The following is a 21,420-nucleotide window of genomic DNA, read 5'->3' as shown; positions in this document are numbered from 1 at the left end:
ACAGCCTCTTTGATATTGGACCGCTTTTTATTGTCTGAATTAGTGTCTTAGCTGGGCATTGGCATTGTATGCTTTCTTCGTTTAACATTTAATACAAGAATATCTTGTACAAACATTGTGGACTGTTCTCATCCCTCCCTTTACAGTTATTGTAGCAGCCTCCATTAACTGTGGCATGTAAGGCTCAGATCTTCTGAGCTGTTTAGCCAGGTTGCGAGGCTTTCTATTTTAAGTGCTTTGTTGGATGAGTGATTCTGGATTCATCCTACTTTTGTGCGTGGATCATGGAGCTTGTTACTGATTTCATTTATTATTTTCACAGTGACCTCTGTCTAATCCAGCTTATTCATGTTTAATTCAAATGTTATTTCCGCTGCCAAATATGAACTGCTTTTTTTTATCCTTATAGACAACAGGCATATGTTTTGCTTCACATGGTGGGCTAAGAGTGAGATGTGTGGTTGGCAAACAACATATTAATTGGTGTAAGAATACTTTGAGTGACCTTGGAACTTTCTACGAAGCTTCATGACATTTTTTTTATCTATCCACTACAATCACAATACATAAACTCCTCTGATTTAAATGCAAGGTTTTTTTCTGGATTTCTGGATTTCTATCTGTGTATGTTAATTGCCATGACAGGATTTGTACCTATGTATCTAAATATTTCCAGTATTTTAATGCATTTATTTATTGACTGAGTACAAATTCTGAGTTAGCTATTCAGCTCATTTACATTTGCATTCCCCTGGCGGGCTAAAAAGAATCCATTAAAATATAAAAACATTACCTCATCACACAGGAATAGCACATAATACAGTGCACACCAATGCACAACAGTATCCAACAATGCACCACACTCAATATAGAACATGACATGGTTGTAAGTACAAAGCTTATACAAAGCTCCACTCATTGGCCTGTTAAAGGGACAGGGGGTATTTATATATATTGGACACACAGGGATGGAATTCGTATCAATCTTCTCATATGATTCTGGGTAAGATAGCTACAAAGCAAATTTCACAAAAAATCTGTGTATTCCTTTATATCAGACTCTTATTGTTGACTTTGGGAAGAATCATATGGCTCTGATCTCAGCACCTTTGACTCAAACCTGAACAGCTATACTGCAGAATCAATGATCATGTTTTCTACAGACTCATCAGAGTCAGAGTCAATCTGAATAATTGATAATTTCCTTTGATTCAGAATCAGATATTTCAATGCACTTCTGTCATCTTTTCAACCTAAAGGAACACAGTAATAGCAGAACTGTTTGCGTTCCACCTGTGGCATCACACATCACAGAAGTCATTTTCTAGCGTTCCCATCAGCAGTGATCAATTTGTAAAATTTGAAGCAATACTAACAACGATTTCAGCTTAATTTAACGAAAAACCTCTAGAATGAAAAGAATTGGTCTAAATATCTTTGGGGGATGAAGTCATGTGATGCTGACCCTGAAAATGATTCTTCTGTTGCTGCTGCTTTTCTACCCTTGGCCTGATTTGTGACTGAAAAACATTATCATACGTAAATTAAAATATGTTTCAAGACTGAACTGAAAAGTGAAAACTGATCTGGGTCTTCATCTTGCATCAACAACGTATGCTTTGATGGCTGTCATCATAATTACAAATAATACTGAAGAGTGAAGTGATGTTACCTGTAACCTAATTGTGGATGTTTTCATGTAACTTAATTGACTTTGCTGTCTTTTAAACAGACTTTAAAGCAAAATATGAATATTTTAAATCAAAGCACCCTGTGAGCTCATATAAGCTGGCACAGAAGAAAATGAGGAGAAACAGATTCAAACAGTGACTGCGCCATGATGGCACATTAAAAGATGACACTGTCACACTGCGGTGGTGCCTGCACAGAACAGAACAAGCTCGCAGTGGCTGTGAAATCTGCCCTGGAACTACATTTTTGTATTTCCCAGGCTACCTCTCGTTAATTTAGCGGCGGAGTCATGTTAATCGGTGTCTCCTAAAGACTTCTATTTGCTGTCTTAGCTCAGAAAGCTGCTGGCTCCTTCTAGGGAGAACTGATCCGATGAGCGGGATCAATTCAGCCGCTAGGCTGACCGTTCCTGGAGCTGCGGATCACTGGACGAAGCCCCTGCGGTCACCCGCTAATTGTGGATGGAAAAAGGCAGAATGAACTAGAGGGGAGCACTTTTGGACTGAAATGGTAGCAGTTGTTCAGGGACTGAGTGTCCCCCCCAGTGCCACGGAGGAGCCAGGGTGAAGATATAGCCCATACTGTTAGCAGACAAGCAGTTGGCAAGGGACTCTTCAGCACTTTGGGTACATGGTTTTTAGGGGCATGGGAGACTGGACGCTTCAGGAAAACATTGTTTTGTGAATACGTTTATTTGGAGTTTATTCATGGGGGATCTTTTGTTCTTCTTTCTGTGTAATCTCTGGAAAATATGCGCTCCCGAAATCTACCTGCCAGGCATAAAGCTTGTTTCTGAAAACTTGTGAGATGTAGGGTAGAAGTGTATAAGAAAAAAAAAAACAACAAGAACAATAAAAGAAAAATAGCAAGAACAACAACACTTTGTAAAGCCAAGCATGCTCTTTACAAACCTGCCCCCCTGTAGTCATGTCCAAAGGATTAAAAAAAGAAATGTTCAAGATTCAAGATTCATCAACCTGATTTGCATTCTCTCAGTTCTACAGCATTGTTTGTTTATTATTTTGCAGCAGAAATGTTTTTTTTTAACTGAGTGTGCTTTGCCATTTGTATATTTACACAAGGAAGCAATGATAAACTGTCAAGTTGTCTTGTGCATCTTATGGTTTAAGAGCTACAGCTTTGGGGATTTCCCACAAAAGCTGTTTGAAATAACAGTCACAGACAGGAGGAATCAGAGATGCTATGCATCATCTTTTCCATAGTGATTTATGCTAACAATGTTTCTTCCTTGATGGTTGCGGTGTAGGCACTGCATAAAATGGTGCCTTTGTCGTGACAGCCAGTGCAACTGGCCTGTTTGTGTGTTACCACAATTAATTATTTCCATGAAAAACCTATGCATATGTGTGAGTGTGTGTGATTTATTATTCATATCAGAATTGCGATTTCTTTGGTGTGTCATTGAAAGTAGTGAAGCGTCTGTAACAACCAAGATGAATGAGACACTGCTATTACTGAATGTAACCAAAGATTCTTTAGACCAACCAGAGGGCCAGCTTCTGCATCTCTTCCCAATTTTGAAACTAAAGCCCTATTCTGATGGACCCCTATTTGGGGCATTCTCACAGGATAATAATTATCCAAAATAACCCCACCCCAATTACTGACCGTGTTAAATATCGAAATTTCCGTTAGCTAAAAAGGATCTGTTTCCTAATTTACCCCCTCAAAAAAAAAGAAAAAAACAGTACGTACTGTAATTCAGTTTGGGAAATTTATTTGCAGCCATGTAAAAATTATTGACATTTTAATCCCAGCAGATTCTAACGGGAATAAAAGCACAGGAGTAATGGGTAATAATTCCAACTACAGGACATCCTTGGATAAAACTAATCCCATCAGGATAGGCCTTACAGAGAGGTTGCCATAAGTAACACCGTCTGATGCTATATTACAGTTCATTAATATTCTCAGAGCGGTATATACACACACGCGCACACACACACTGTTAATTCACACTGAATGCCTTGTGCATAGATTAATTCTGCGTTCCACGCTCTTGTTTTAATGGAATCTCATGTTACTGTTGCCTGTCAGTAATCAGTGACCCTCCTGATCTGCACTCCGGATCTGCAGGAAAATCTCATGGCCCACTGTCTGTGTGAAAGAAAGGGGTGGTAATGGTAGGATTTAGCCTTTTATTGCGACTGATCTCGGGTCGCCCAAAAGGATATTCTGCTTGTTCTGAGATAGAGAGACCTTTAGTATTGGCATCATAATCCACATTCGATTTCCCATGACACGGCTCTGACCGTGTCATTTATCTACTCTGCCACACCGTTTCCTGGCCTGCATTCCCCACGTGAGTTTACATAAACTCTGCTTTATTGCACGTAGCAGGATTTACACACCCAAGCCCAGCTCAGCACTCAGTGCCTGGACTAATGTGGGCAATTAGGTGTGACCCAGGGGGCAAGGAACTGCTTACCTACCTGGAAAGCCAAACTGACGAGCCCACACTGTCTTCCCTTGGAGCTCATTTCCCAGCCTGACAAACTGACACCAGATTGCTGACTCTGGACTCTGCTCTCTGTACTCTGTCATTTGCATGCTATCCGAAAAAACATCTCGCGATTATGGCTTAATGTAGGAATTTTCTTCCTCGAAACGCATCTGGAATAATAACTAATATCCGATTGGTCAGAGCTGTAACCCCTTGAGATTGAGGTCGCTAACAGTCCAACTATAAATTCCAAAATGAGCCTGGTACCCCTGTTAGCCTTCTATACTTTCAGAGTGTAGTAATAATGACTCCAAAATTTTCCTATGTATATATTTATGGCTTTGGAAAGAGAGCTGCAGCGATGGGGAAATGGCATGTGTAATGAAGTGGAGGAAATGATCGTTATGCATTAGCTGATATTGGATATTTGATGAAAACCATTACAGCAGAACTCCCATATGCTCAGATTGTAACCAGTTGTCGGAATGATTTACCACTGGAGAACTGCAAGGTTGACACCAGTAGTTTCTATAATAATGTGCGTCCCTGTTGCAACATCCACTCAAGAGTGCGGTTTTAGTGGTTGTGGGATGTGGAGACCTCAAGTCATTGAATGGTCTGTATGTAAAAGTACCCTTGCTGTACAGTCTCAATGCAATGTCAAGGTTACTGGATTTTTTTATTTTTTCCCTTCCTTGTTCAAAGTTATATCTGGGTCTGTCTTCTCAAGAAAATCTGATGAACTTAATAATATAAGGTTAATGAATTATGCTCAGTTTTTAGTTTTCAAGTGCAGTGTGACTTTTCTCAAAGTCTTAGTTGAATCAGAAAGGTGAACAGCATTGTGGTAGTTCTGACAACAGTCCTGTTCACGGTTCAACATTATTTTAGAATATGTATGTAGACCCAGTTATACAAATGTGCATCAGTACACATGCACACATTTTATTAATAAACTCTCTTATTATTTAATTAATAAACATAATTTTTCATACCTTGTGAATGGTATGAATGACACAAGTTCGCAGTCCATACAAAATCAGTCATGCACACAATGCATGTCACAGCAAATAGCTTAATTTCAATATGAAGTATATAGTTAAATGATCCTAAAAAGCCAATTCAACCATCCCCCACTCTATTGAAGATAATGTTGCTATGTAAAAGTCTTTTAGTCCTGTAGAGACTGAAAGGGGGCTTCAGCACGAAACTAAGTGCTTATTTGTTCCTAATTTATCTGCATTGTTGTTTAAGGGCATATACTGTAAATTAAGAACAAATAAGTGCTTAGTTTCATGCAAAAGCCTCCCTTCAGTCTCAGCTTAACCAAACCCATGTAGCTAAGTAGCTAACAGTTGATGTTAGTGAACTATGGCTAGCTCACTTGGTGACTAACACATTTTAAGACAAACTGCTTTCACTCCAAGAAATGGAATGACTGCCTTACAGTTCACATTATCACTGAGTGTTCTCAGGACTGAAATTCAAAATAAGAACACATACAGTTTTCATATTTACCCTTAAAAAAACAACCATAAATAATTCATCAACAGATTGATTTTTAGACAAACGCATTATGTACAGTAAACATGTGCAGTCCAACTGCGCTGGAGAGAAAACAGTATGAACAGAGAGAGTGACGGTAGTTTAGTGTATCAATTGTTTATTTAACAATCAGACATTTGCTAAGATCTGAATGTGAATTCTGAGCCTTGTTTCTCTCCCGTACAGTCATACCTGAGATTGTGTATAGAATTGTGTATAGAAGATAATCCGCCCTTGAAGATTCATTTTATTCATTTTAACCTGTCACATTTGCTAGCAGTTACTTGAAAAAATATTTCATAGTTTCGTATGCAACGTATTTCTTTTTTTCACGAAATGTATGTGAACATAAATTATCCAATCTGAATGAGATAAGGATTGGGATTTTCATTAAATCTGACTGACATTTAGAATAAATTGTAGCTATTCTGGAACATTCTGAATAGAAAACCTCAGTCTTGTCAGTTTTTTAACAGTCAGCCATTATTTTAAGTGCTATAGGAAATATATTTACAGGTGTACTTCTGGGAACAGTGCTGACAGAGGAGCAATGAAAGAACCTCAGCTGCATAGTGTGGGACATGACAAGGGCAATTTGTCAATGCCTTGTCCAAGAACGTACCACTACCTCAGAGAGAGGACTGTAAGTCAATTTCAGAAGCCATTGGAGAACAGTATGGATTGAATTGTGGCAATCGATGGGAGATACGTGGCGATCCATGGAGCTACCGACTCTCCATCACAGGTATTTAATTGCAAGGGGTCATTCAATCCACTTTTGGTGATCCTTGATACTGATTTGTGCCCGTTGACATCAGGGAATATGATAGAGGTGCACTATTTCCTTATAACTCCAGATAGGCCCACTCAATATCTAAAAAAAAAACAATAAAAAAAAACACCAGACTCCCTAGAGCAGACCACAAAGGCCTTATGACCTTTGTCATTCTGGGAGAACAAAAAGGATAAAAGGGGTAGATATTCTGCATGGTTGAATATCTGTTCTTATCTGCAGCCCTTGTTACATTTGTGGCAATACAATGGAACCAATTAGTCGACTGAAGTTCAGAACTAGGTATCGAAATAAGGATACAATCATGGTGTTATGACACTAGTGGATGTTCACATGCTCGCTTCTGAACTCAACTAATGGGGACAATTATATGCAGTAAAGTATGTGGTTAGGTAGGCACTATGTAGAACATGCTCTCTTAAGGCAGAAGAGGTCAGTGACTTTCCATAAACTTTCCATCAGTGCTATTTCCTTCTGCTGGTGTAAGTGTAAATATAATCTATAATGAATGAGTGATATCAGGTGACATGCTGAAGGGGGTAACACCCTGTGTTTTTTCCTCTTCCTTTACTAAGGGTGTCGAAATTGGAACACACACATTCCACTCAGGACTGATTGACTGCAAGTTTGGTATTTATCTTGCCAAAAGTGTTAACGTGTCCATGCAGAAAATCTGTTGTGACAACAATGGATAATGAACACTCGATATACACAATTTCCTAATTGTATTTTTGCTGGATATTCACAAGTTAAGACAGCACCTGCCCTTACTGTGTGTCCCTGACTGGGGGTGTAGGGCCTTGATTGTCAGAGTCAGGAGAAGGTGAGTCTTTGTGTGAGAGGACACGTTCCCCTTGCTAAATAGCCAGCTCAGGTCTTCTCTCGGTCACTGGTCTTTAAAGAAAGAAGCAGGTGCACATCCATTGCCTGTGCTGTGCATGAAATATGGGGCCCCAGAGGTCTAACTTGGGTTTGACTCTGGAAATGGCTGAGTCAGTCATGAATGCTGCTGTGTCCCAACATCATAAATTAGGTTTTTATTTTATTTTATAACAGTACAACACAAATACTGGGCATAAACTGGGCATTCAGGTTTATTCCTCAAAACGTATGCTGCCTCGGTAGGCAAAATCAAAATAGACACATTACTTACTCTTTCTCTCTCCCTTATGTCCACATGCTTCACTTGAACCCTAAAACACCACACCTCCTCCCCTGAAATGGTTTATTACATCCTTTTACATTTTTAAAACTTGTACAACAGACTAAAGAAAATAAAATATGAAAATATTACAAATGAAAATATGCCAACCTTTTTGTGTTTCTGCCTGGACACCCATTTCCTACCAATTGGCTGTGACATTGATCATTTGATGGAGTTATTTGGCTTTTGCTAGACTCATTTTCCCTCTGCACGACACCATCCACTTACTTCTCGTCATGATCAATGATGTAAGTATACTGTATACGTCAGATGCAGTGGTACCCTTAATGTATCATAATATTTTGAGTATTATGCCAAGAGCTATCACTTTGTTGAAATCTTTCACTTGTGTATCCATCTCAAATTGTAAGTAAAAATTAAATGTCTGATTTATCCGAGGCAGCATAGAGCAGTTAACAACTTCAGTTAAGCCAGAGAGGTGGGGCACAAATCTATAATTACATATAATAGAGCTTTATCCAAAATACTAATAATTGCAAATAATTTCAATCCAGCCAGTTTTACTGGATGATTTATTCATATCTCGAAGCTTTCAACATTGGAGAGGCCTGTCCCAGCAATTGAGCAAATGATTAATTCATTTTGGGGGCTCCTTATGAGTGAATACCAGAAACCTTTCAACTCTCAGAGAAAAGATTGCAAAATATGACTCACTGACACCAAAACTTGACTGTTGTGTCAACAACTTCTTTCACATAAGAAACATGTCTACTAAATGAATACAGTGTGAAATGATGATAATAAAGGGCAATGTTAATAAAGGTGGATCTGTCCTATATATCAGTGGTTTGCAGTAATTGGCTTAGAACAGTCACATAGACAATTCTCTCCATCTCCTCCCCTGCTTTGTATTTATTTATATATTTATTAGTTTATTTGCTTTTGAAGTGTGTGACCTTTGTCCCCGACTCTCATCTACTTTGGAAGCAGAGGTGCACCCAATTAACTGAGCTTTAAAGAACCATTTCTCTCTCATGTAGCAGAACACCATATCACCCAGTGTGTGTCCATTGGTTGATCTAGTAAACAAGAATATAATTCTGGGCTTTTTATATTAATGAAACTTTGATACTAATGGTCTAGAAAGAAGAGATTAATGGTGCACTTCAAATGGCCTCCATTCAAAACTAATTCTCTATTATTAGGCACAAGGAAATAGGCCTTTCAGCATTTTATATAAAGTAGATGTCAAATAATGAAAATTGATTTTTTGAAAGTGCTTCTTTCATGTCATCTTGACCTCCAATCTTTGAACTCTTTTTACTTTTTCTTTTCCATAGGTTGCATGAAGTACATTTTCTGAGGCTTAGGGCATTATTTTGCAGTTCAAACATATTTATCTTTTATTTATGTGCTAAGAGGTGCTGCATAGTAGTGTCTTCATAGACACACAGATATAAGCTGTTTCATTGACCTTTAAAGGTTTATTTATTAAAAAAGTTTCAGTCGACAAAATAAATTATTCTTAAAATAAATAAATGATTTTGAAGCACACTATTTTATAATATTTGTTTATGATTTCTATCCTCTTTTTATCCCCAGTTTGGAATGCGCAATCTCAATTTATTGGCGCCCATCTTTGCTATCAATTTTTGAAAGCTCAGCCAAGCTTTTTGTGTTCTTCTCAAAAGCATGTGATGTGCAACCTGGGCTTGCACAGACTGTCGGAGAAAGACACTGCATGTGTAACGTAACAGGCAACTTGTGAACACTCAATCAACTATTGGGGGTCTGTGGTTGGTAAAGAGGTGCTGTCATCCTCGATTACTGAAGCCCTCACATTCCCTGGCCACTGCTAGAGCCAAGTGGGCGTCACCTTGTGGTGATGCTGGCCAGGGTTTCCACTCGCATGCAAATATCGGACGTACCGATATATCTTTTCTTGGCTTGATACATTTATGATCTGATTGGATGTGCCCAATTCAGGCAAATGCATGTTGAGATAATGTACATCGCAACAACAAAATCTTCTCACAGTCTGCAAGGTTTAAAGGCGAAGCTTATGTTCAGGTTTTTTTTATTTATTGAAAATGTGTCCCTGACTGGACCAGGCTAGTGAGCTGACCATGCTGTCTAGTTTGTCAGCTATCTTGCTAGCTGACTGGGCACAACGATATCATAGCTTTTTGAAGAGCCAGGGGTGTCCAATCTCGTCAGAAAATGGGCCGGTGTGGGTGCAGGTTTCTGTTGTGGCCCACCACTAAGGGGTCTGATTCTGAAGATTGTGATTCTGTGATTGAAGACCATGATTAGTTAATTAGTTGAATCAGGTGTCCTACTGCTGGGCTAAAACAAAAACCTAGACACTCATCAGCCCTTTTCTGATTAGATTGGACTCTCCTGGTCAAAAGGGATCAAGTTATGGATTTGCGAAAGTGTTTTATTTTAGAGGTATGCAATATTCATTCAATTTTGTCATTGATAGTGTTCTGGTATTACCAGTATGTTTACATAACCCACACTCCCAAATGAAAGCCCCAGCCCCCATTACATGGACACAGACAGAAGGAAAACAACATCCTCATTTGCACATTGCACTGTCCATTTGTGCTCAAAATATGGCTTATTTTTTTGTTTATTTTGTGGGAACGTGAAACAACATATTGTCCATAGATATTTTTAGTTTTCCTCACATGCAGAAGATGTTTGTGTTTTCCCTTTTCCCTAAATTAAATATAACTCAATTAAGGAATATTGCACTGTTAGCCATCTCTCTGCCTTATGCTGACTTTTTTATTTGAATACATGACGTAAAAGCAATATTCAGTCTGATGTCTATAAAATGAACCTCTTGTAGTAGCTGGTCATATGTTTTAAGCACTTAGCCTGGCTTGTCTTCTGCTACATCTAGCCCATTGAATGGATTCAAACACAATTAAGCACCATTATCTTTTCAAAATGCCTTCCTCTGGCCTATTATTTGAAAACAATTTGCAAATGCAATCGCATGTAGCATTCAGTGTCCTCATTAAAGCATTTTGTAAGTGCTTTTATGTCCATCAAACTGTCAGATGTGGTGTAAATATGATATTTCATCAATATATAGTTTCCTCCGACAATAAACCACTTAGGGCTGAATCTAAGTGTCCCTTAATTTTTACAGTAAGTGACACTGCCTTTGCAGCATCAGAGAGAAAACCATTTATAGTATAACAGGATCATTTTGTATCTCTGAAGCACTAAGCATGTGATGATGCCCAAAGGTAACTTGTTGGTACGAGACTTTACATGTGAATGGTTAGAAGAGGTGATTTAAAAAACTATTGATATTCTTTGGTTTGGAGATGTCTGTTGAGAAAGACATCTAGCAGACTGATGAGAGAGTGCTCAAAGAAGGAGAAACAGACCTGCGACAGTGGATATGTTCATGGGCAAATGTTTTTCACTGGTACAAAGCTAGGCTGTCAATATGTTTTGCAGCCATTGATTTGTTCAAACAGATCCAATTTCATTGTATCTGATGCTTAGGATCTGGAGTCCGGTGCCCTGAGATAATTAATTAAATTGTTGGTTACTGTCCTTTTCAAAAGATTTATCCAAAAAATATTGTGAGCCCGTGCTCATAAGTGGAAATATGGCCATTGTTCAAGAAAACGTCATGGTATCATTTATTTTCAAGGACACCAAAGGGTGATCTTAATAGTCTCATTTACAATATGCATTGAAATGGAGGTAATTAATGATCCTAAGCCATCTTTTAAGTAGATTAAAACTATTTTGCTATTTGAAAATTAAACAAAAGAAGAGTGATCATTAAGACTTATCACCCAAGTCGCTAATAGATGGTAGCCTACATACAAAACATATTAGTAATTAATTGTTTATCCCTCCATGCATTGTTAGCCTATAGTATCCAGAATGAGAAATGCGTGTATGCGACATCCCACATTGAGCAATCAGAGGAATTTGGGTGGTGAGGGTAAAAAAAAAAGAACAACAACGACAACAACATGCAGCTTCAGTAAGAGGATGTTTCATATTTATCTGTGATTTATAATCCATGACCACAATATACTTCACCTAGTGGTTGGTTCAATAATTGAAGTTCTGGGTTTTTTTGTACTGGTTAAAATTCTCCTCCTCCATTCCAGTCCATCTTTAACATCACTGAGTTCTCATTAGGACTCATCATTTTATCTTATGTAGTCAGGTTAGCTGGACATCCCTTGCTACACAGAGGATGCAACCTTGTTTTGATCTACAATGCTATCTTAGGGAACTACTAATGTGTATTAGGTCAAAGTTTTTTTTTATCTTTGCAAAGCATGCATGAAAAAAGAGTTGTATTATGGTCCATAGTCAGCCTAAACTCAAACTTGAATCCTTCATCTAATTACCAGATTTTAAACAGATGATAGTGCCTTTTTTCTGTTAACAGCACTCGTTTCTGAAGAGAACTGTCCTAAATCTGGTTACAAGAGCTTTAATGCTGGACACTTGTATGTAGGGCAATGTGTTCTAATGTATTAACACACATTAGTTGTAATGTGTGCTCATCTTTGAGAGATGTTTTTATTGTGTGGGGGTTTCCAATGTAAAAGATTATTTACCTCAGTCGGACTTTCCTGGTGAAATATATAAATATAATTATCTAATACTATACAGTATGTGTCCAGATGAATATGTCAGCTTCTGTATTGCATTTCTCATTGCACTGATTGCACCCTGATAATCCACTGAATTATATTTCGGAAACATAATGTAATATATGCTGTCTGTTTACTGAAAATTGAAATGAACAATTGGGCCAAACATTTAGACTTTGATCAGGATTGCACAGGAACTTATGGAAGAGGTACACCAGGTCAGAATTAAATAAATGTGACATTATAATGGCAGCTGAAGAATTCCCAGAGACAATGAGTTGCCCTCTGTAATTTACTCATCCGCCTCAATTTCTAGAGAACAAAACTAATCCATTAATGCTTTCCCTTTAACCTGAATGTGACTTTCTCTGCCAGCAGCCAAGAAAGCCTTTTAAAATAGAAGAATAGAGGCCTAAGTGAAGTCGGATCGAATGCGCCCTGGTGATGAAGACGCTACTCTGATCTATTAGGTAAGTCTGCAGTTTCCTACAGACAATGCTGTATAATGTAGTGGTAAATTATTAATTTATTATTATTCATTTATTGAAAAATTCTGTACTTTTGTAGGTCGCTAAAGATATGAATGTATGCTAAGTGATAGTAATGTAATGCATTGAACTTATTGGCAAGTACAGTCTCTAGCCAGGAGGATTCATAGAAAAAAAATCCGCCTTTACCCATTTTTGTTGTAGAGTGGCACTTAATGGTTAATCCTATTTATCTACTTGCTTGCTTGATAAAATGGTTCCTGCCATAGTAAGTATCAAAGAAAAAGTTAATGCTATGAATGTTTTCTGCATTGCTCATACACTACACTCCCGAAAGTATGTGGACACCTGAACATCACGCCCATATGAGCTTGTCGAACATCTCATTCCAAAACCATGGGCATTAATATGGTGGTGGACCCCTCTTTGCTGCTATAACAGCCTGCACTCTTCTGGGAAGGCTTTCCAGTGGATTTTGGAACATGGCTGCGGGGCTTCGTTTCCATTCAGCCACAAGAGCATTAATGAGGTTGGGCACTGATGTTGGGTGTAGGGCCTGGCTTTCAGTCGGCATTCCAATTCATCCCAAAGGTGTTTGTTGGGGTAGAGGTCGGGCTCTGTGCATGCCAGTAAAGCTCTTCCCTGCCAAACTCAGAAAATCATTTCTTTATGGACTCTGCTTTGTGTAAGGGGGCATTTTCATGCTGAAACAAGAAAGGACCTTCCCCAAACTGTTGCCGCAAAGTTGAAAGTGCACAATTCTCTAGAATGTCATTGTATGCTGTAGCATTAAGATTTTCCCTTCACTGGAACTAAGGGGCCTAGCCCAAACCATGTAAAACAGCCCCAGACAATTATTCCTCCACCAAACCTTACACTTGCCACTATTTGAGCCAGTAGAGTTGGCACTATGCATTCCGCCTAACCCAGATTCGTCCGTCAGACTGCCAGACAGTGAAGTGGGATTCATCACTCCAGAGAAAGCATTTACACTGCTCCAGAGTCTAATGGTGGTGTGCTTTACACCACTCCAGCCAATGCTTGGCATTGTGCATGGTGATCTTAGGGTTGTGTATGGCTGCTTGGTCATGGAAACCCATTTCATAAAGCTCTTGACAAATAGTTCTTGTGGTGACATTTTTTCCAGAGGTAGTTTGGAACTCTGTAGTGAGTGTTGCAACTGAGTGAGGACAGATCATTTTTACTCACTACACGCTTCTGCACTTGGCGGTCTGTGAGCTTGTGTGAGCTCAGCTGTTGTCACTCCTATACATTCCCATTTCACAATAACAGCACTTAGTTAACTGTAGCAGCTCTAGCATGGCATAAATTTGACCAACTAACTTGTTGGAAAGGTGGCATCCTATGGCAGTGCCATGTTGAAAGTCACTGACCTCTTGAATACGACCCATTCTGTCTGTCAATGAAGACTGTGTGGCTGTATGCTTGAGTTTATGCACCTGTTAGCAATGGGTGTGGCTGCAATAGCTGAAACCACTAATTAGACGGGGTGTCCACATACTTATCAGAAATGTATTGTATTATCATGATCAGCTGTGTGGTCCTTTTGTCTCATGGTAAAAATATAATTTTGCAAAAATAAGCTGAGTACAGTTCTAAAAATAGTGTTACAATTAAAAACTTGTTATACAGAATGGCATACCTATAAATATAAATCCAGTAAAATAAATCAAAATTCTCCTCAGATTTAGCATTTCAAACTCAGCAAAAAAGAAGTATCCAGTTTTACTGCACTAACATTTATTAGCACCACATGGTAGAGTAGAGAAGTCTCCTTGAAATACATCAATTTAATAAGCAAGCCAAAAACATATTTACCCTCCACCCCAAAAACATTCCATTAACTATGCTGCCAGGTCAATTCAGTATGAAGAACAAGGTGTTTTTCTGAAATCCAGATCTCAGTAAATGGCACAAACAAGTAGTTGCTGTTCATAATTTTAAGCATTCCCTAAACAGATGTCACCAATCTACTGTAATATGCCTAAAGATTTGAAACAGAAATATATGTAAAATGGTTTATGACACTGTATTGTTAACTTTTTGAGATGGGCTGACAACTAAAAGAAGGAAAATTAGGTAGGTAGTTAACCAGGATGTGTTAGATAGCTGGGTAGCAAAATGGATAGTAGTGAAATAAACTTAATAGCTACCTAGCGTGCAGGATATCTAGCTTACCTATTAACAATGGCATAAAATACATAGAATGGTTACTTTTACTAGAAAACAGGCTAAAAATGTTCTCTACCGTATTAGCTACAGAATCAGTAGAATATATTGTTATTTGCCTGGTGTGTAGAAACATTGCCAGTGTGGAGTCCACCTTCATTTTCTCTTTAGCTCTGTACGAAGTACTACGTGCTATGTACTAAACTCCTTGCTTAAGTGCCACACCGGCATTGGTGTGGTCTTGGAGTGTGCTCTAATTGCCTTTTTTACTTCAAGCTTCCATTTGCAGTTGTTTTTAATGGGTATTCATTAAAAAAAAAAAAAAAAAAATATATATATATATATATATTCACTGTTTTTTAATGTATGTTCTTTGTATATTGATCTGCCCTTCTGGTCAAGTCTGGCATAAGAGATTATTTAGCTCAATGGGCGGTCTAGTTAAATAAAGGTTGAATAAATAAACTTCTATAAATTTGTTTCATACTGGGCTATAACTGGTCTTCTGGGTGAAATGAAAATTATTATTTTTAATTAGCCAATTGCTTAGTTTACTGGGGGCCATTTTTTGGTTGAGGTCTTTATCCCATTTGTCTAATATGTTTGAAGCAAGCCATTAAGCAATGCACAAAGGCATTTAGAGCAATGGGATATGGAATGTAGCCTTCCTCATGGGGAAATGTTAACAAGAGAAATGCAGACATAGTTATAGCCAATTCTCTCTGGCCATTATGAGGAGCTGTGCTGCAACTGAGAAAAACAGCGCATGGAAAATGAATAAGGTTATCCAGGAACCTGGCATACTGTAAACACATTAAGCCCAGAGCTTACAGCGAAATATACGCCACCTGTACTGTATTTTTTTTCTCTAAGTATTCAGCACAGAATTTACATTTTTTGTGACTTACTAAGCCTTGAGCTCAAGCTTGTGCATCACTAGAGGCTAATGGAACCTACTGGCATTTATACATAGATTTAGAAGTGTGCAAAACCAGGCAAAGAAAAAAAAAAAGTAATTTCGGGTGCCTTATTTGTGTTAGTATCAGTATTTTCATACCATATTTATTTTTATTCACACTTTTATTGGTGAAAAGGAGAACTCACATTATTAAATACATACAGACTTGTCTAATTGTCAATGTAAAGAAACTACAAATCACATATACTTTGTCTTCATACACTTGTAAAATGCTTCTCTTACAAGTTGGCTTGCCCTGTGTCTTCTGATAGTAGTTCAAGGTGCTATCAACATTACCGCAGAATCTACATATGACTGATAAATAGGGCCTGGAAAAATAGTTAAGCGTGTGACCATCTGGGCTGTGAACCTGAATTTCAGCAGTAATCCTCAAGAGATTAATTTTAATGAATGAGTATGGACCATGTGTATGATTGTGTCTTTGCATTGATCTGCACAACTGTGTGACATATTACTGATTTAAACTGGACAAATCACTGAGGCTAAATGAAAATGCTGGCTCATATTTTATTTCAATTCCCTCTGCCAGAGTGATTTTCTGGTGAAATTAAGATTGTGAATATAGAGTATAAAATTTTATCTAAAGATTTTATTTGAGCAGCTCCTCGGTTAGTGTAATATTCACTTGGAATATCTGTTTATTTGGCAGTCTCTTAAAACAGCACAATGAAAGCAATACAGAAATTGTTAGCAGTGCTTTTATGATACCACACAGTTGAATAATGTTCACTGTTGTTCCAAATGTATGTGTAGACATACAACAGACATACAGTGTTTGTTGACTAGCTTTATAGTTACAAGCCATTTAACATGAGTATCACTTGTCACTACATTTAGAATGTTCAGTTATTGATATTTCAAACACATTACATTGATTACATTGATTAATACACGACAGTGTAATTTTAGGTTCATTGACAGAGCTGGACATATGATCTGGCAATATCTTGTAAAAAGGATTTCCTTTAAATCGAATGATTTATGTCAACAAGCATACACACGCCGTCATTCTTCTTATTGCCTGATTAAGCGGCAAAGTAATGATCAACTGAGGCAGTTGCCACAAGTAATTAAATGATTGTTTGACCCCAGGTTGAAATAGAGACTCTCTCAACTGTTTGGTGTTGGAGGACTGAAACCTATTATTTCCCTGGGTCCTACTGATTAGCAATGGCATAATACAATGAACAGTGGGGAAAATACTTACAGTGACAGGGTTATGAATTGTTGATCCACATGTCAACTCATGTTGATCCACATATAAAATATCGATTGTCATATTCTGTAAGTAATGTGTTAGTTCTATCAGGCAGGTTCACAGTTCTCATGTGCTAAATGAAACTAAACCCATTTCATGTTAATTGGTGTTTATATATAGGCTATAGTGCTGACAGCTATAATTTGTCTGTTATATATATATATATATATATATATATATATATTTTTTTTTTTTTTTTTTACAAACCAATGAAATAAAATCCATTAGCACTTGCGGAATTATCAGGAGGTGAGAGTGAGTGAGGGACATATCTACATTTCAGCTCCCATGGTGCAAGGCCAAAAGGAAAAGGTTCATCACACCAGCTTATAGGAACAAAAAACTCCCACCTGTACACATGCATGAATACGCCCACGTGGAGTTTATTTCAAGAGAACAATACACCTGCTCTAGGCTGGAGTAGATTTATTTCCTTCATTTTGCACTCACTCACTGGCCTGTCAGCTGATTCCTGGAGAGCTGTCTCTATCAGCACCTATGTATTGATTGACAGATAATCAAATAGCCTGCTGTGGACTCTTGTCTCAAATTTGTTTACATATACTTGGTATTGATAGAGACTTAGTATGAGGGGGACTGTATTTTATTTGTGGAGTGCATTGCTTTGCTTTGATAATTCAATGCCAGTCAGTGCGTTTACATGCACAGTTGAAATCGATCTATATTATTAGCTCGATTTGGCCAAAGATGAGATTTAATTGGATTATTGTCGTTGTCCCAATATACGTGACTCTGAAAGAATCGAATTATTGACCGAGGTGTGTCTGGCAAAGGCTTCTTATAAATCCTGCTTCCTCCAATTTTGTCGCAACTTTTTTGAATAGTTCGCCATTCCGCGTTTTTCTTCCATCCATGTATTTTAGGATATTTAACTCCTTTAGTTGCGATAGCATGAAGTTAGGGTCCATCCAGAAATGTGTTTTTTTTTGCCATGATACTAGGGAGGGTAAAATGGAGCTTTAGAATGTCGCCAGCAGTGTATGCGCGTGAGCTCGACAATGCATTTCTCACAGAAAAGGTTGTTTGTCGCCTTTTTTTAGTTCATTACAGTGGTGATAGAAGTGTTTATTGATCGCCGTACAAGGTTAATGTGAAGTAGGCTAGCTAGCACAATCAGACAGCACTAACCCATAAAAATGTACTTTGAATGGCACTTGCTCAATCGAACGGTAAATGTGAAAAACATTTGATTATAGTCAGTGGCACCAAAATTTTCTGTCACATCCTCAATAAACGGCACAGTAGAAGATCGACAGATTCATGAGTGATTTAAAGTGATAATGTCCCAAAAATGTGTGCTGATATTATTTTTTGCCATTCAATGTGACATGTCTACTACATATCCAAAGAATAATTTATTTCATATTTGTTCTCTTCATGACCATGGCTAGTATCATTAGCTTTAATCTCTAAAAACAAAGGGTAACATGCTTGAAATGACATGCCTACTGTAAATGAGCTCCCAGATTTGTCCATAGGATTCTGTCTTTAGCCAACAGCCATACCACCATGCACTCTGCTCTTGCCGACTGGCTGAAGCTAAGCAAGTGTGGGCTTGGTTAGTACTTGAATGGGAGACCACCAGGGAATACTGAGTTGCTGCTGGAAGTGGTGTTGGTGGGCCAGTAGGGGGAAGTGTTCCCTCTGGTCAAATAAACCCCAATGCCTCAGTGCAGTGACGGGGACCCTGTGCTGTAGGAGATGCTGTCTTTCGGATGAGACATTAAACTGAGGTCCTGAGATCCCATGACACTTATCCCAAAGAGTAGGGGGTTCCCCGGTGTCCTGGCTAAAATCCCAGATCTGGCTCTCGCAAAAACTTGCCACCTAATCATCCCCTGATTTAATTGGCTAAAAAAAGTGGAGCTGCTCAGTGGCCAACAATAGAGGATTGTGGTTGTACTGGGCAGCTCCCAGGTGTGAATGTGTATGAGTGTTAAGCAGAGCATTGCATCCGTGCTCAGCGAACCTACCCTGGGTAAACAAAGGTTAAATAAATGAAAAATAAATCTTTGAAGACTGAACCGTAAAAATGGAGAAGAATTTCAGATATGCAACAAAGCATTGTACTGTGGTGCTGTGCATCAGCTCTTCAAAGTAAGGTGTTGTGAGGAATTCCATTTTTGACAGGATGCAATGCATTTAGTAACATACAATGTCGGAGCAATTACATTCATGATTGCGGCTAAACTGCCTCTCCATCATAATTTCTGCAAAGACCGCAGCTCATGCATTTAATTGCACCTGAGGTTATGAAACCCTGTTTTCTGCCTCCATCCTTGTTTTAGCTGACATGGCATAACATTTTAATTTGTGCATTCTTACAGAAATATAATTTAGCCTCCAAGGGAACAGTGGTGGAGTGGTTATGGGGGATTGATTTACAATTGTTCCATAATCTGCTAAACCATTTTTGCACCAGCCATTTGACAGGGAGGGGCATTATTTTGTATATTATCCATGACTCCATTTCTTTTTATTGCAAAAGGATTTTGCGCTGGGAAATCATCTAGTTTTCCAGGAAAGGACATCAATATTCATAATCCGATACAGACAGGGAAACATTGTTTCCCTTTTGATACAGATATCCACATCTACTTGCAATGTTATGCAAATTATATCTGGGACCCTGACAGAACCCTATACCCTGAAACTCGTCTTTACAGCAGCTGTACAAGATATTCATTTTTGATGGCCTGGAGGCACACATCGTAACATCAAAACCTTAATCCAGGTATTAGGTTTGGGATCTTTAAACTGTTCAAAGCGGTGTAATCGAGGAGGTGTTTCAATAAACAGGAGAGGGACACAGTTAGAGGTCATCCACGAAGATGGGAAACTTTCAAATTTCCATATCCCCTCACGCTTGTGGCAACTTAATTGAAACTGTTACTTGGATCAAAGGTCAAATTGCTTAGCGGTCGCAGGTGGTATTTCCTTGAGGATGATGATGGGTAATATATCCACACCCTTAAGGCTTCTTGGGTTTTCCTAGCTATGGCATGAAGGTCAGGAAGACCATTTTGAAATAGCCTTATGTTTACCTCATAAACATGTATAAGCACTAAGACGGTTCTTTGGTGGAGTGTAATAAATCATTGGATGGTCCTTTGCTGTGCTATTGCTTTGAGATAAGGCAGTGAGCACTTATTTATTAGTTTTGATGTACCTTCTGGGAGGGGTGAAAAAACAGGATAAAATTGTGATGGAGCAAAGTACCTTAATATATGTGAGAGCATTCGGTCCACGCTTTCTTTATGTGGAACAGGTTAAAATATACTGAACATTAAAAAAGAAAAATGTTCTCCCTAAGAAAGAAATTCATGTATTAGACATTTTGTATGGTCATGGGTACACATGCTAATAGACATTTTTTTTGCTTCATTCAAAATCAATAAAACTCATGTCCCAATCTTTCTTCAAGCTGCTGAACACAACCGTAAACTTGCCTCAACCCTCAGACTTACCGTTTTCCTAACCCTAACCCTAGCTGAACCCTAATTTGAGCCCTTAACTCTAATTTGAAGCCATTGGTACCATTGAAAACACCTGAAAACCCATTTAAAATGGATGGAAAACAAGGTAAATATCATGGATACTATAATTTAAATGCAAAATCATATGTATGAGGTCATTTAAAAAAGAAAAATGTTCTCCCTAAGAAAGAAATTCATGTATTAGACATTTTGTATGGTCATGGGTACACATGCTACTAGACATTTTTTTTGCTTCATTCAAAATCAATAAAACTCATGTCCCAACCTTTCTTCAAGCTGCTGAACACAACCGTAAACTTGCCTCAACCCTCAGACTTACCGTTTTCCTAACCCTAACCCTAGCTGAACCCTAATTTGAGCCCTTAACTCTAATTTGAAGCCATTGGTACCATTGAAAACACCTGAAAACCCATTTAAAATGGATGGAAAACAAGGTAAATATCATGAATACTATCATTTAAATGTAAAATCATATGTATGAGGTCATTTAAAAAACAAAAATGTTCTCCCTAAGAAAAACATGCATGTATTAGACATTTTGTATGGTCATGGGTACACATGCTAATAGACATTTTTTTTGCTTCATTCAAAATCAATAAAACTCATGTCCCAATCTTTCTTCAAGCTGCTGAACACAACCGTAAACTTGCCTCAACCCTCAGACTTACCGTTTTCCTAACCC

The 21,420-nt window shown here is 38.1% G+C and overlaps 1 protein-coding gene across 4 annotated transcripts in view; it reads left to right on the top strand.

The window, feature by feature from the left end:
* Positions 1–21,420, top strand: part of large2 (LARGE xylosyl- and glucuronyltransferase 2) — a 164,090-nt gene that overhangs the window by 24,679 nt on the left and 117,991 nt on the right. For 3 of the 4 annotated variants that reach the window (XM_064336274.1, XM_064336270.1, XM_064336273.1), the window contains exon 2: positions 12,684–12,775. The gene's annotated coding sequence lies outside the window, so the exon portion shown is untranslated. Of the gene's footprint in view, positions 1–12,680; positions 12,776–21,420 lie in introns of all 4 variants that reach the window. The other variant, XM_064336271.1, reaches the window with a different exon arrangement.

This window comes from Anguilla rostrata, chromosome 5, assembly GCF_018555375.3.
Source record: "Anguilla rostrata isolate EN2019 chromosome 5, ASM1855537v3, whole genome shotgun sequence".
Lineage (NCBI taxonomy): Eukaryota > Metazoa > Chordata > Actinopteri > Anguilliformes > Anguillidae > Anguilla > Anguilla rostrata.
The sequence above is the reverse complement of the archived record's forward strand: the minus strand, read 5'-3'. Positions and strand labels throughout refer to the sequence as shown.